Source organism: Molossus molossus, unplaced genomic scaffold (genome assembly GCF_014108415.1).
Source record: "Molossus molossus isolate mMolMol1 unplaced genomic scaffold, mMolMol1.p scaffold_m16_p_20, whole genome shotgun sequence".
Lineage (NCBI taxonomy): Eukaryota > Metazoa > Chordata > Mammalia > Chiroptera > Molossidae > Molossus > Molossus molossus.
Window position 1 is genome coordinate 36,218,289 of NW_023425356.1, and position 16,802 is coordinate 36,235,090.

The following is a 16,802-nucleotide window of genomic DNA, read 5'->3' on the forward strand; positions in this document are numbered from 1 at the left end:
GTCAAATGGCCAAGACATTTAAACATTTCTTATTCCCTTAGGTTGTCTTTCTTTTCACCCAATTTTCTGTTCTGCAAAAGCTCCCAATTCCATTGTATTAGCTGATTGTTTTGCTATTGATCTTCATTTGTTAATACCATACTCAAATTGCTATATCCTGGTATTTCAGTTGTAGGCATTATCCATTGACCTCTGAGAATTTAGCTCTGTTTTCCCACCTCACCTCCAATCTCACACTCATCTCTCACACCTCTTCTCATTGCCCCACCCTCCCAATATAATTCTACCATCCTATTGGTCAGATAATTATCTATATTTACCTTATTATAAATAGATGAATGCCACTCACAGCTAAGCCGTGTACTATAGTGTGGTTACTCTTCCTTTTCTGCAATGTTTTCTTTTTAATAATTTTTTTTTAAGAGAGAGAGAGATAGAAACATCAATGTGAGAGAGAAATATGGATCCGCTGCCTCCTGAACACCCCCGACTGGGGATCGCACCCACAACCTGGGCATGTGTCCTGATCAGGAATCAAACTGGGACCTCTAAGTCCATAGAATGAGGCTCAATCCACTGAGCCACACCGGCCAGGCTGTTTCTATATTCTTCATTCCCAGCAAAAGGTCATGAGACCTCTTAGCCCCTTCTGGAAACTCCGTTGGGCATGATGGGGGGGACATCCTGGTCATAGAAGATGGGTTGATATGGATATAGCCACACTGACTCTCTGACACAACCCCCCCCCCTCACTTTTACACCAAATTTCAAAAAAAGAAAAAAGAAAGGAAAGAGTGAGAAAGCATGGGGTGAGTAGATACATAGAGGGAATAAATATTGATTGAAGAAACAAATCAGGGAAAACATGATTGAAAAGAGAATTCTTAAAGAATGGAGACAGACTTTCAAAGTCATATTTGCAAAAGATTTTCTGGGCCTATCTTTCTTCCCAATTATATTGAGATATATACATATAACATGGTATTTATTTAAGATGTACAACACATTGAGTTGATATATGTATATATTGAGAAATGATTACCACAATAAGTTTAGTTAACATCCATCACCAAATGTGATTATTGGATTATTTCTTCAATGGTCTCTTCCCCTTCATTCTTTTTCTATTTCCCAGATCTGGTGTTATTCAGGTGTCAGACTCATGGATTAATCTAATTTTCTCATTTTTCTCTCCTGCTTTCTATCACTTTATGAGAGATTTCAACTTTAATCTTCTATCCCTTTCATTTAATTTTTACTTGCTGTCATACTTGTAATTTGCATGATTTTTTGGTCTTCTAAATATTCCTTTTCAACAGCATTCTATTCTGCTTCATCAATTAATATCTTCTCTTACTTTCTCTTCCTGTGACTTGAAATCCATAGCTCTGACTTTTGTTGTCTGGGGAGAAATGGGTAGTAACCATGGGAAGAAAAGGAAGTAACTAACCTCACTGCCAGGACAGGGAGAATGCAGAGTGTGCTTTGGAGCTGAAAAGCTGCAATTTGGGATTCTGGTCCCACACCAACCACAAGATAATCATTCACCTTCTCTAATCTAATCATTTATAATGAGCTAATAATTACCTTATAGATTATTTTTTAATAAGTGGAATAATGTATATAAAATGCTTTCTATAAAATGCTTACCACAGTACCTGATAAATAATAAAAACTCGATAAATAATAACAATAATTAATAGTTGGATGGTTAAGGACTATCTCCGGGTTCTTAATTCAATCTTAATTCAACCAGCATTCACTGAACACCCAGGTGAGTCATACACCATGTTGGGGAGCAACATGGTATAATGAAAATAACTTGGGCTCTGAAGAGAAGGTACCCTGGATTTGAATTATGGGTCCTGACACTAATTCAAGTCCAAAGAGCCTCCCTTTCCTTATTTATGAAAGAGAGAGCAACCTCCATCTCTCAGGGTTACTGTGAAGATTCAACGAATTTACGTGACAACTGCAACCACAATGCTGGCATGGGGTAGATCCAAAATAAACCTTACATTTCTTTCTTGAACCACACAGTATTAACTTCTCTCCATCAGTCACCTCTGGACTGTGGTCCCCTCAGCCTTGGCTTTGAGTGGATACATCCTACTCTGATATGTAGGCTTCTGCTCGTCCTTAAACAGAAGACTTTCTGGAGGGCAGAGATTACGGCAGGACACCGCAGGGGCATCTTCCTCTGTATTCAGTGGGTGTTCAGTGAATGCTGTTGAGTAACTACTGAACAGTCTGTCCCAAAGAGGGAGTTTGCTCAGGTTCAGTTATACAAGGTAAGGGTTCTGGACGTAAATCAACATGGGTGGGTTTTTTCCACACACCACCACCAATTCTGCAACACCAGCTGAGTGTCCTACAGTTCAACTAGATTCTGACAGCATCAGGGTCCACAAACGGAGGGCCCAGTCCCACAGACTGCCCTGCACTTCAGATGCCAATCATAAGTCTAGGTTGTCACCAGTGCCCCTGACCAGCTGGCTATGACCCAGAGGTTTCCACGACTCTCCCCTTGGGTTTCATTCATCTGCTAAGGTGGTTCACACAACTCAGGGAACCCATTTACTAGCAAGATTACTGGTTTACTACAAAAAATGATAAAGGATACGAATCAGCAGTCAGATGAAGAGATACACAGGGCGAGACTATGGCACAGTGGCACATGGAAGTGTTCTGGGTCTCCAACCCGGAAGCTCTCCAAACCCTGTCCTTTTGGGGTATTTTGGAGGCTTCATTACATGGGCATGATTGATTAAATCACTGGCCATTAGTGATTGAATTCAATCTCCAGCACCTGGGGGAGGGAGACTGAAAGCCCCAACCCTCTAATCACCTGGTCGGCTCCACTGGCAACCAGCCCCCATCCTTAGATGCGGGTCCAAAGGTCACTTCTTCAATATAACGAGAGACACCTTAATCACTCTCATCACAGGAAATCCCAAGGGTGTCAGGCATTTCGTGCCTGAAGCAGGTGAAGATTGAATACAGTACATGCTTCTTATTAGAAATCACAATGTCACACAAAGGACATCCCAAAGTTAGGTCTCAGACCTGTAGCATCCACCACCTGGGTGTTTGTTAGAAATGCAGATCCCCAGGACCACCCCAGACCTGCTGGGTCAGAATCTCTGTGAGTGAGGCCCAGGAATTTGTCTGTTTTCAAATCCTTCAGGTAATATGGAGGCACCTGAATGTTTAAGAAGCAATGCTTTATGCCACACTGATCTTTGGTATTGCCCAAATACGTTTTCAGTATAATGCCCCACCCCCAACGGAGGCACATGGCCAGGGACATGGTGGAAAGATACTGGGTCATACTGAGGAAGCAGAAAGAGGCCATGAAGGCAGCTACCCTTACCCCCACCAGACAGAACAACAACAATGAACCAGGAGACAAGGAGAAAACAACCCCACAGGTTAGCCGTAGTCCCTCCTTATCCGCGGTTTCATGTTCAGAGGAAGCCCTCCAGACCCCATGGCTATCCATGATAAAAAGTCCAGAACTCAATAAGTCCTAAGCTTTAAATTGCGCTCTGTTCTGAGCAGTGTGATGAAATCTCGAGCTATCCAGCTCCATCCTGCTCAGGATGTGAATCATCCCTCTGTTCCACACTGTATACACACTATACACACTATCCACACTCTGCTCAGCACCCACTTTGGTTATCAGACTGATTGTCATGGGATCACAGTGCTTGTGTTCAAGTGACCCTTATTTTACTTAATATTGGTCCCAAAGTGCCAGAGCAATGATGCTGGAAATCCAGACATGCCCATGAGAAGCTGTGAAGCACTTCCTTTAAGTGAAAATGCACATATGTACAGGGGAAATACCGTCTACAGTATACAGGGTTTGGTACTATCTGTGCTTTCAGGCATCCGCTGGGGTGTTAGAACTTATCCCCCTTAAATGGGGGGAGGACTGACTATACCTCGATACACGGGACACTTGGATAGAAATGAGTACAACTCAGCTTCAAATTATTTCCTGACAGCACTATGCCCTCATTTCTCCTCCGGCTGGACAGCTGTGGCCCCCAAATCAAAGAATATAAAACTCATACATTCCGCATTATATAACAAGCGAAGCCTGAAAACTCGCATTTAATATCGGGCTAAGAATAGCACAGATTCCTATGCCACACTGAAACTCTGCTGTGTTGGTGAATGTCACTTAACAAGCACAAGTGTTACAGGGGAGACAGAAGGTTATTTTCAGGTACTTCTCATCTGTCGAATAAAACGTCAGCTCTCGCTCCGTGCTAACCCGTCACCATCGAAGTCTGTGCAACCTGACTTCAACCTTCGCTTGAACGGCGTCACTGGCAATTACTTTGCAAATGAAGCAAGAAGGGCAGATACAGGTCGGAAAGGTCTCCGAGTAATTTGTTACTTGCACTTATTTTGTGCTTGCTGAGTTCCTGGTTGCAAAGAGACGACTACTTAGTTACAGCTCAACCTGGCTAGGGGGAGACTAGCTTTCGGGTTTGAAAACCCAGGTCTTGCTTGACTTTGCAGTGAGAGCCCTAAATCTTATATTTTCCCAATATGAACCATGGAAGAGGAGCTAATTGAGACAGCTAGTTTAAAATAACACCCCAAATTTTAAAGCCATTTAAGCAAGCACATTAACCTTAACTGGCTCATTTCCCAACGGCAGTTATGTCTGTGCCTACAGTGACAAAGTCTTGCAAAGCTCAAACTTCATGTTCTTCCCAATCTCAAAACAAAGAAAAAGGAAAACTTCACAGGGCCCTCCTGTCACCATGGTGACCTAAACCAGAACATCACGATAACAGCACAGAGCGCCTATTAAAGAAATACCTCTTCCAATACCAGTGACAGAAAGAAATTAAAATCACTTTCTCCACTGCCGACAACTCTAATTGTAGCACCCGACCTCAGCCTCTGTTGATTTTCCTCATGGAACACCCATCAGTCTCTTGGTTTTTCAAAGGCAGGACTGGAGTTTTTAGCTACTAAGGGACACAGTAGGTCACAGTGCCTCTCTCCACATTGCCTCTGAAGTAATAATGACCAGAATGATAGATCCTCCAGCTTTCTACTACACAGGATGCCAAGAAATAGGCATAAATCGTCTCGCTGGACAGATCTCTCCTTGTCTCGTGAGTCAGTGGTCCTAATCCTGACTCTGCTGTCTAATAGCTGTAAGGCAAGTGGCTTCGCCCCTTTGGGCACAGGGGGACCACATATTCGTGTAATGAAAGAGTAAATTAATAACAACAATTGGTACTTATATCGTTTTGGTGATACGCAAATCATTCTTATAACCACTTTGCGTACATGATGTATCTTAATGCTCTAAATAATGGTAGATACTACTACCTTCATTTTACTGATACAGAATCTGAGTCAAGAATGTTTAAGTGAGCCCTGGTCAGGTGGCTCAGTTGGTTGGAGCATCATCCCACACATCAAAAGGTTGTGGGATCGAATCCTGGTCAGGGCACATACCTAGATTACAGGTTCCATCCCCAGTCAGGGTGTGTATGAGAGGCAAGTAATCAATGTTTCGCGCTCTCTCTCTCCTTTCTGCTCTCTCTAAAAATCAATAAAACATATCCTCGTGTAAAGATTAAAAAATAAAACAAGAATTTTAAGTGACTTGTTCAAGGTCACACAGCTGGTAAGTGGAGAATTCATACCCAGGCAGACTGGCTCGGGACCCCGCTGCCTCTCTGAACACACTTCCACTGTGTTTCAGTCACTGTTCCAAAGCTTTGTGTCGACTGACTCGATTAAATCTCTTAACAGCTCTAAATAAGGGTAAGAACGATCATTACCTTTATTTGCAGATGGGCCACAGAGAGGTTAAGTAACTTGGCCAAGGTCACACAGCTAGTGAGTATGGAGCTGGATTCAAATCCAGACAGTCCGAAATCCATGCCCTTTACATAAGAGTTTCTCAGCCTCAGCACCACTGATGTTTTGGGCAGCTAATTCTTTGCTAAGGGAAGCTGTCACTGTTTTTATGTTAAGAGTTTATTTACAAAGCTTCTTTGTTGTCCTTTGTTACCATCTCAGTGTAACCGGTAGCCACAACCTGTGACTCACCAGTCACGGCTATCCACACGAGAGCAAGAGTCGTACATGAACACCTAACAGCACTAACGATTTTGTTGGGGTGAAGTCCCAAAGCCTGGTGGGTGGTGGGTTTCCAAGAAGAAAGCTGAATGGCTCTTTGGGTGAGTGGGGTTTGTGTCACAGCTCCCTTTACAAAAACAAACAGAAAACCAGCCACCAAATCCATATCAGCCGCCCAACCTATACTAAACAGTTCTTTTTTCTGCAGGTTACTAATAATCTTCTCCTCCATCATCTGGTTCTCTTCCTCTTTTCACCTTTCTGGCCTTCTTCCTCCTCATCCTCATCATCTTCATCAACTTCTCCATAATTTCCAAATTCTCCTCCCTCCCCACTGACTTCGCCTTCATCATCAAACTCTTCCGCTTCACCATCCTCCTCTTCTTCTTCATTCTCCTCTTCTTCTTCATTCTCCTCTTCTTCTTCATCCTCCTCTTCTTCTTCATCCTCCTCTTCTTCTTCATTCTCCTCTTCTTCTTCATCCTCCTCTTCTTCTTCGTCTTACACCATCCACCTTGGCATCTGAGTCGGAGGCTTCTCCATCTCTCTCAGCCACCCAGGTAGGTCGGCTGGGGCAGGCGCTTGGAGACACCCTCGGTGGTCATTCAGATTAGGAACCTCAGTTACACAGACCCAGGCTTTTCAGATATTCCAACTTTTCCAAAGGCTCCAAGGTGCTGATCTTTCCACGGAGGTTTAGATGTGTGGGGTTTGGGAGTTTTTCTGCTAACCTGTCCAGATCTCCAAAGATTCCACTGTCACTGAACTCAAGCCTTTTCCATTTAGGTAGTTTGGGGAGATTTGAAACGGAAATCAAGCCTACGTTTTCCAAACTAAGGAACTCCTAAATTCACTAATTTAGCTGTCAAGCCTTCAATGTTCCCATCCACGGATTTGCAATTATCCAGGACAAGTTTGCACACTGGTTTCTCAGCTCCAGGTCTATGAGTTCCCCTTCCCCCCTCTTCAAACTTAACTGTTGCTAGGAGGCCATCATCAGGGGTCTTCCCGGGGCAGAGACCGCCGGGCCCAAGCACACCTCAGAGCAAAGTTACTCACGGGAGCAAGAGAAAGCAGGGAGGGGAAAAACTGGAGCGCAGCTCTGGTCCCTCTACCGCCACCCCTGGCCACACCCAGCACTGCACTTACAGGCCAGGAGGCCTGGCGGTCTCTGTCTTGTAAGTGCATTGCAGGATGCTTAGCAGAATCCCCAGCCTCTACCCACCTCCAGACACTGACATAAGTCCCTTGGGCAAATTCACCCCCAACTGAGAACTACTGCTGTCCGCTCTGCTACCTTTCTTTGAGTAAATAAACCTGCCAACAGAGGGAGTCCAACCAGAAACGGGACTCTTGGGGATCTAACTCTCTCTGACCTCCCCAAATGACTATGATTATGAATTATAATTATGGAATTAGAAAGAAAAACTGAAGTGGATGCTAGTACAGCAGATCCATTCATGATGATAAAAACTTGGCCTTTCTCATCTTAGAGACAGAAGGACAACTCCCAGCCTAACTGGGATGCCCATGATTGACTTTGGAACTTCTCATAAGCCCAGACATCTGTCTTGCACGAAGATTTTGATCGGGTAGGAAATCATTCTCTTGCCATTACCCCACACCGTGAGTCTCCGCTGCCTCCCTCCCACTGACTCCGACCACTTCAAAGCAGTCAGAGCTCAGGTCACACTGACTGAAGGGTTAAACACCAACTCTGCTAGTTACTTGCTACGTGACTTCGGGCAAAGCACTGGATCTCTCTGATCTCCATTTTCCTCATCTGTAAAAATGGGACAATACCGTTCGCCTTCCAGTAGGATTTGGTGAGGAGTAAATGCGAGAGGTACATGAAGTGCTCCATGCAGTTCATGCTCAACACATATCAGTTGTTGCTATGTTACTATTATTCAAGGGCCAACCCAAAACAAAACTCTTCCAGAAGTCTCCCGAAAAGCATCACACTTGACTTACTCTGCTCCCCGGTGTAAGGCACATGAAATGAACAACACTCAGATGGGCCAACCTAGCTGGAACACCATGACCATGATTTTCAACCAGGGGTGTATGAGAATCACCAAAGAGCTTTTTAAAATTTACATTTTCCTAGGTGGAGTTATACCCAAGGGTGAAGTGGGGTGAGGATGAGGTGAACAAGTAGACTTTGAAAAGCTTCCTGTGATTCTTACAGGCACCATTAGCTCATCCCTGTCTGTGAGCCTCTAAATTAGATTGCAAGTAACCACTGGATGCCTGGTTTTGTAAAAGTCTGCTTGTGTTCAACTATTTTTAAACTGTTTAAGGAAAGCAGTGTGAAGTCTTTATGAAACTGATTATAAAACAACAGGCTTAGCCAGGAACTACTTAATGATAATTGGGTACTGATGGTTAAAAAAATAAAAGAAGGGGAGGAGTTAATTGAAGAAATTAGCAACTAAGTTGATGAATAAACTTCTTCCCAGTTGAGAAGAAATAATCATAGGCTAGATTCACATTTTTAATAAATTCACATTTGTTAGAGACTAGGAAAATATCAGTCTTAATTTTTTTCTCTTTGCTCCCTTGAAAGAGGAAAGAGTCAGTGGATAGAGGAAAAGGTAATTTTAGCCCTTGAAATTAGCAAGGTCATTATTTTTCTTCTTCTTCTTCTTTTTGTTAATCCTCCTTACCTAAGGATATTTTCCCCCATTAATTTTTAGATAGAGTGGAATGGAGGGAGGGAGGGAGGGAGAGAGAGAGAGAGAGAAAGAGAGAGGGGGAAGAGAGAGAGATAAACATCGATGTGAGAGAGACATATCAATTGGGCGCCTCCAGCACACGCCCCAGGGATGGAACCTGCAACCCAGTTGATGGACTAGGAATCAACTGTTTGGTGGGAGGGCCGACGCTCTAACCACTGAGCCTTATTATCCAGGGTGCAAGGTCATTTCGTGAAGAGAGATGGCCAAGGAGGGCTGGCTGAGTGTCAGGAGGAAGAAACAGAACTTTCACCAGGGTTTCAACAGCCAAGCTTTGAGTGTCTGCCAAGACACCTAGAACAGGCCAAGGATCCTGGGCCTCTGCCCCTAAATCGCCAGGGCTGCAAGCAGTCAGGGTTACCCTGAAGGTACAGAGAAAAATAAAAGTAAGCTAAGCAGTGTCAGAGGCATTGAGCTTAGGAAGGAAAACAAAAGAACATTCAATTTGTACTTAGCTATTTGATAACATATTTTACATGCTGCGGTAGATGAGAGCAATCAGAAATCACTGGACTCGACTCTTCTGTTGATGGTTTTGTTCATAGCAAAGTCCTGAGGGGTGGCTTTCTCCAGATTTCTGAGTCAGTTTCACCACGGCACCGCCACTGAACCCGGTGGTAGCTCTCAGGGTCTGTGAGAACTGTGCTCAGCACAACATAATCAGCCCTGAGAGAAGCAGAAGAAACAACCCCCAGGGAATTCTGCCAAAGGAGCAAAGCTGAGGTGAGAGGAAGCACATGGGAAGGTGTTCTAGACATGGAAATAGACAAAGGGACAGAAGGCAGGCGAGGTTCTCGAGCTGCAGCAGAAGTCTACAGAAACAAAATCTGCACCTAACTAACCCCATTTGGGGAACTGAGCAAAGAGGGCCTCCTGCATGAGAAGACGCCAGAACTTAGTCCTGAATTATTCTGGTAAATGAGGGAGTGGGGGTAAGAGGCAAATTCCAGGCAAAGGAATAGCATGGCCAAGGCAGGAGGCTGAAAGAACAGATTTTGTCTGAGGATTGGAAAACTCTCAGCAAAGCTGGCGCCTAAAATGCAGACACGGGGGCAGAGACCCTGGTCCCGCCACGGCCTCCACTTCCCTTCTGAAACTCAGCTTTCAACTCCGCTCAGAGCGCCTCTTCGGAGTCAGCTGACCCCTCCTGCCTCCCTGAATCTGAAAAGGGGGGTGTAGAGAACCTAAGAGGTGAAGGGCGTGGCCCTAGGAAGGGTGCTATGGCAATCAACGTGAGGAGGCAACAGGAAGTGTTGAAGGGCCCACGCTTACAGAAAGAGCAGATAAACAGTCTGTATTCTGCCCCGAGAGGCGTGATTATGACCACGCTGCTCCCCAGTGGGGGAAGGCAGGGGGGCAGTCTCAGAGGGGAGGAGTCTTTTATCACTGACACCATTTAGAATGCCCGTTCCTAGTGTAACAGAATTAGTCCAACTTCCCGTTGATATTTTAATCTTTTTGGATGCCCTACAGCAAATCCAACAGTGTGGACCGCTCCCACCCCAACCTCACTCTTGGGATGGCCCTGCTCCGTCCTGGTCTCTGGTTACAGTGGGTGGGCTGGGTGTCAGAATGATAACATGGGATTTTCTGAGCCCCGTTTGGTATTTGGTTGTTTAAGCAGCAGCAGTGTACTTTCTGCTGCTTGGAGACTGCAGATCACATGGCCTCTTTGGCACTAAAAGCTGTCAACTGTTTAATTGGATTTAGAATGGGCATTCAGCTTCAATCTGAGGAACAAACTTGACCTCTTCAGTCATCCAGTCATTCGTTCCACAAACATTTACCCAGCATCTCCCTTGTGCTAGGCATGGCACTAGCACTCAGATACAGAGTCTAATAAGACCTGGTCCCACACGATTAGACAAGGGAGTGTGGTGTGGTCAGGAAGCAGTCTTGACATGGGGGGGGGGCGGAGCGGGGAGGGCAGCACGCCCAGAGGAGGGCTTTGAGAGACCCAAGGGAGCTAAAGGTGTGGTGGTGGAGGGGGAAGGAAGACTCCCAGAGCAACTGCTTCAGCCCTGGGGCCCAGGGATGGGTGGGGCATGATGACAGAGATGGCTGGGCAGGTGGGCAGGGGCCTGAAGCCTCGTGTGCTTGGATTTGACTCCATGAAGACTTGCTCACCTCGCCACACCACTGCCATGTGCTACGGACTCATGGACATTGTCAGAGCTTCGCGGAACTCGTGAGGTGCAATGCACTGCCTTCTGCCGAAGGATGTCCATTACTCAGTCATTTCCCCCATTTACCTCTTACTGCTTTGAGTAAACCCTCGCAGAGTAATAAAGTCACTGCAGACAGCCAGCCAGTTGGTCAAATAGCGGACTGAATGCCCGACCTCCCCATCTACCCACTGTCCTTGGACTGGCTTCCTAGTCCTGCCACAGAGGCCCGCCCTTCTGGTGCCGCTTCTGCACGCCCCTTCCTCACCCTCCTGCACCGGCTCCCCGGACACTACTTCCCATACTCTGCTGTCCGTTTTCTCTACTCGCTCCCTCTGGGGTTCAGAACCAGTCCTTTTTTTTTTTAACCTCACCCGAGGACATTTTTTCCATTTTTTTTGTTCAGATAGAGCGGGAGGGAGAGAGAGGAAGAGAGAGAGAAACATGGATGTGAAAGGGACACATCGAGTGGCTGCCACCCACACGACCAACCAGGTTCGGGGACAAACTGCTACTGAGATATGCGCCCTTAGCGGGAACCGAACCTGGGTCTCTCTGGACCGCAGGCCGACGCTCCAACCGCTGAGCCAAACCGGCCAGGGCAGAACCAGTCCTTCTGAAAGGTCCACACTTCGGTCTCTTCCCAAGCCCCTGCCCTCTCTTCAGTCGCTCCCAACCCCCCTCCAACGCTGCCTCTCCACACACTCTTTCCAAAACACTCCTTGGATCACATCATTCCCGGCTCCACACTTTAGAGGTTCCCACTGAACTCAGCATCTAGTCCATCCTCCTGAGCATGGCCCCCGCACGGGGCTCCGCCTGCCCCCCACACCTGTCCCCACTACGCGCTCTCACAGGGCGATGCGTCCGGCCGCGCCGGCCTCCCCTCCTCGTCTGCACCCTGCGCTCAGGACTGGCTCCCTGTGCGGTTACATGGCCCCTGTCATCAGAAGGTCCCCAGAGTGGTTGAAGGCTCTGATGCCACTGTCCTGAACTGTTTGTCATTTTCGAACAAGGGCTTAGCATTTTCGTTTTTCACTGGGTCCCACAGTGACATTGCTTATTCTGCCTGCTCCCCACCCCCATCTACACTCACGTTGTCTCTGCACAGAAAGACCCTCATCTGCCCGCTCCTGCCCGCTCCTGCCCGCTCCTGCCCGCCAGAGCTCAAGCGCCATCAGGCCTCCCGGCGCCGGAAGCAGCTCACCTCTGGGTTCCCACAGCACTTCGCTTTTACTTCCAGGTTAGCACGTGTCACACGAAACTCACAATGCAGTTATTTGCAAACATGACCCCCCACTTCTCTTGCATCAAGAAAAATCCCGACTACAATGTGCGCTCTCCCTGTACTTCCCTCCAGCACATCTTAATCTAGTCTTTCCAAAACCCTCCAAACTCTCTTACTAGAAAACAGTCGGAAAAAAAAACAGCCAATATTCGAGTGCTTTCTTTGCGCCACGCGCTGTCAGACATTTTAGAGAGATTATCTCATTAAACCCTCTCACCGGCATCGTCGGCACTGTTATTAACTCCACTTTAAATATTTGAAAACTGAGACAGAGAGGTCAAGTAACTTGCCCTAAGCACACAGCAACCAAGGGACAGAACCAAGATCTGAACCAGGCAGTCTGAGGCCTGAGCGCTTTCCCGCGGCACTGGCTCTTGCCTCCCCCGCCAGCCTCGTCCCTCACACCGCCCCTCGGTCTCCTGCCCTCCCTGAAGCCCATCTGAGCTTTGCACAGTCCTCTGAATGTGCCCAGTTCCCTCACTCAGGGTCCCGAGTCTGCTCCCAGCATGTCCATTCTTCTGGTGAAGGGGAACCCCTCAAATATGGGTTTCAAATGTGGGTGTTGGGAGTCCTCCCTACTCTGAAAAGATTGAGGACCACACAGGGCTTTTGTTTATGGGGATTATATCTATTACTATTTACTATATTAGGGATTAAATTGGAGAAAATTTAAAAATATTTGTTTATTCATTTAAAAATAGTATTAAACTGCCCTGGCCGGTTTGGCTCAGCGATTAGAATATCGGCCTGGGGTCCAGGGAGACCCGGGTTCGGTTCCTGCTAAGGGCAATTACCTTGGTTGCAGTTTGTCCCCGGCCCTGATTGGGTCCTGTGGGTGGCGACCACTCGATGTGTCCCTTTCACGTCGATGCTTCTCTCTCTCTCCCTCTCCCACTCTATCTGAACAAAAAATTGAAAAATGTCCTCGGGTGAGGATAAAAAAAAATAGTAATAAACTCATCATAGGTTAGGAGATAACATATTTTATGAAAATAGCAATGCTGTCCAAAATATAAACATATCAGTAAGTAGAGTGTTACTGCTCTACATTTTCCCAAATCTTTGTAATGCCTGGCTTACTAGATGCCGGCTAGGGTTTAACACCTGCTTCTGCACTCAGTCTGCAGTGATGCTTTGGGTTGAAGTAGGTGAAGAAAATACAGCCTCACACAGATGTGTGGTTAGAAAAGGGAGGAATATTTTAATAGCCTTTTCAGATAACAAAAAGACATCCTTCTTTGATACTATCCTCAAATTCAACGAGTGGTAGTTTCTTCGAGTTCAATGTACGATCTGAAGTCATTTCAATGAATTTTTCATCCTCTGTTATACTAATACATTGATCTATCTTGCACTTTGAATAGATCTTTTACCCATCTGTGGTTATGCAATGCCATGCATTAATCATTTGGAAAATATGTGCTCACTGAGCTATGCAGATTTTCCCAAAGTTAATGCAGTTCATCACACACTATCAAAAAACTCGACTCATGAATATCACTATCAATCACATCAAACCATCTTCGTACCGAAAACTGTCTAACTCATGGAGGCAGGTACCAGTTTTTCATAACTCGAATTTTTGTTTGAAAGCTTTGATTTTATAATTGGCAACAAATATTGTCAGTTGTTTTCCCTAAAGTGATGGGCTCACCCCACTGGTTCTCAAGAAAACCTCTGCCGAGCACCCAGCGTGGATGACCATCGCTGGTCAGTTGTCCTCTGCAATACAATGTGCTGAAATCAACATGACAGAAAACAGCAGCTGGTTCAGCCCAGAGTCAACTGCGCAAGTGCTCTTCCTCGAAACAGCCACCAAGTTTCAATATGCAGACACGTTTAGTGCATCCTTCTCATTCTGCCATGCAGAATATTGAAGTATACACTCAAGAGCCGAGATGGAGTACATTTAATTATTCATATTGCTTTGTCAAGGACATTCTAAATGAAACTGGATTCTTTTTTTTTTTTTTTCAATGAGTACATGGAGGTGAAGAATATGATGAAAATGCATACGGGTTGGGATGGTCTTTATTCACGCGGAGGCGCCGGCTGTTTTCCACACTGTTGCTTTGGCACCATCAGGACACATAGCAACACCATGAAACAGACAAATCAAGTCTTAGCATTATTATGTAAATCGTTTTGACTTCATAAACTTCCTGAAAAGGTCCTGGGGACCCCCATGGACACACAGGTCATACTTTGAGCACTACTGCTTTATACTGCTTTTTAGAGCCAATTCAAATGTTACTCCCCTTCTTCTGAGCTATTACTGTAAATTGTACCAACTTCTGGCACCGTAGTTAAAACATTTTATTACAGAGTTAATTGTATTATCTTTCTCTCCTGCAACTATCAGTTTCTTTAGGCAGATACCCTAACTTAGTTATCTTTGAATATCCAGCCCCTAACAGTACCAGGCACATAGGAAGGACTTGATAAATATTTGTTGACTGAGTGAGTGAATGAATAACTTGTATGGCAGATTGTGTTTTCTGAAGATGGTTACAACCATATGTCCCATCATGCACGCTCTCCTATAATCTTGCCACACACCCATCAATGGGTCTGTTGCCCTCTTTTTCAACCTGGTAGGCCTTTGTGGCTGCCTCAACCTATACAGCACGGTAGAACAGATGCTATGTGACTTCTGAGGCTAGATCTTTAAAGTGCCCTGCATTTCTGCCTTGACCTCTCGGGACACTCACACTTGAAACCCAGGAGTTAGACCATGAGGAAGTCCACACACAGCCTATGAAGAGGTCTACATGGAAAGGAACCTGGGACCCTGGCTCAAAGCTCCCACTGGGATCCCAGCCTACATCCTGGGACCAATTTGCCACCCACGGGAGTGAGTCATCTTGAAAGAGGATCATCCAGTCCCCAGCTGAGCTAAGCCTACTGACAACATGTGAACAGAAATGAGACACCATAATGAACCACTGCCCGGCTGCAGATTCATGAGTTAAATAAAATACTGTTTTTGACTTAAATCTCTAAGCTTTGGGGTAATTTCTTATGCAGCAACAGATCATCAGCACACCTTACATTTGAGAGATCCTCCTTCCCAAACTGTCAGGTCAATCAAGACAGAAACGATGACTGTCTCACCCCAGCCTTCCCACTTCCAACACAGGGCTTTGCACATTGTAAATGCTCAAAATATATTTGTTGACCTGAGTCAGCACTGTTTTTGATGCTGCATAGCCGGTTAAATGCAATCAATGCAACCATGGATCTTACACGTGAAAAGGAAATATCTCATTCCCCCAGGACACACTTAGATACTACCATCCTCATTAGGAAGTGGCATTAAATGTATAAAACACAAGCCATAAAACCGCAGTCTCCCTACTTTTTCCCCGTGAAGCTACAGAGGGATTTAAAACAACAATTACTAGGGAAGTATCTTCCCAGCCTCCTCGCCAGCTCAGACGAGACGTGCAAGATAGCCGATTAGACATCAGACGAGGGAGGCCACAGAAAACAAGGGGGAGAGAGGAAATGTTGTACATTTTTATAACCTGTTATTTTTGCAATCATTTCAATTTTTAATCAACCCTGCTTAATTTAAAGCTTCACATTATCAGCTACCTTAAGACAAAAATTGTATTATGTATTTTTAGCTCTAATTTACAAGCTGTAAAAGAAATTGCACAAGATCTCTTTTTGTTTGTTTGTCTCAAGAAAAGACACACTTCGCCTGAATGTATCAGTAGACGTTCACCAAATGATAACAGTGGAAGCTATTCCAAAGAAATGGAGACCGAGGAGTTTGTGCTGGTTTTATTTGGAAATATCATTCCTCACATACGAAATGTGGGTTTGCAGCCGGGTTGAGGGTGGCGGGCTGAGACCCAAAAGTGTGCTGTTGGCAGAGAGGTTCTAACACACGATAACCTTCAACACTTCTTGAAGTATTTCCTTACAAAGGTTAAAAAAAAAAAAGTTCAAAACCAAAACAATTCCTTGAAATAAAAGAGTACAGCATTAGAAAGCGCAGCAAATGTTCAATATTTTACATATTCATGCTTTGCAGGCTTCTAATAAAACAGCACTTAGGGTTGCTAAGACAAAAAAACCATATGCAATTGATGACCTTAGTGAAAATCTGCAGCAGAAGTGTTTGCTTGAAAATGTTGGGTAAGTCTGTGGCAAAGCAGGTAGCTCCACCCAAATGACACCACAAATGAACATACCAGGCTAATGATATAAAAGACCAACTCATAGGCCAAGCAAAGTATTTTTCACTGTAACTTGACAAGTGTACTGATACTGCTAACATGCAATATTTCAGTACACGTGTGGTTGAACATGATGGTGATATGAAGGAAGAATCTGTTTGTATTTCCATGCTCGTTACCAAAAGTCACAACTAACTCTTCAATGTATGAAGCTAAGAAGGATTACATGATCAACACATGTGGGTTAGAGTCTAAGTGTGGTGTAGGAGTGTGTTCTGATAGCACAGGTGCAATGATAGGAAAA

At 45.2% G+C, this 16,802-nt stretch overlaps 1 protein-coding gene and 1 pseudogene across 2 annotated transcripts in view; both read right to left on the reverse strand.

The window, feature by feature from the left end:
• The window catches only part of KCNH1 (potassium voltage-gated channel subfamily H member 1), a 323,861-nt gene that overhangs the window by 96,567 nt on the left and 210,492 nt on the right, over window positions 1-16,802 (reverse strand). The window lies entirely within an intron of this gene.
• LOC118637604 lies at window positions 6,333-7,993 on the reverse strand (annotated as a pseudogene).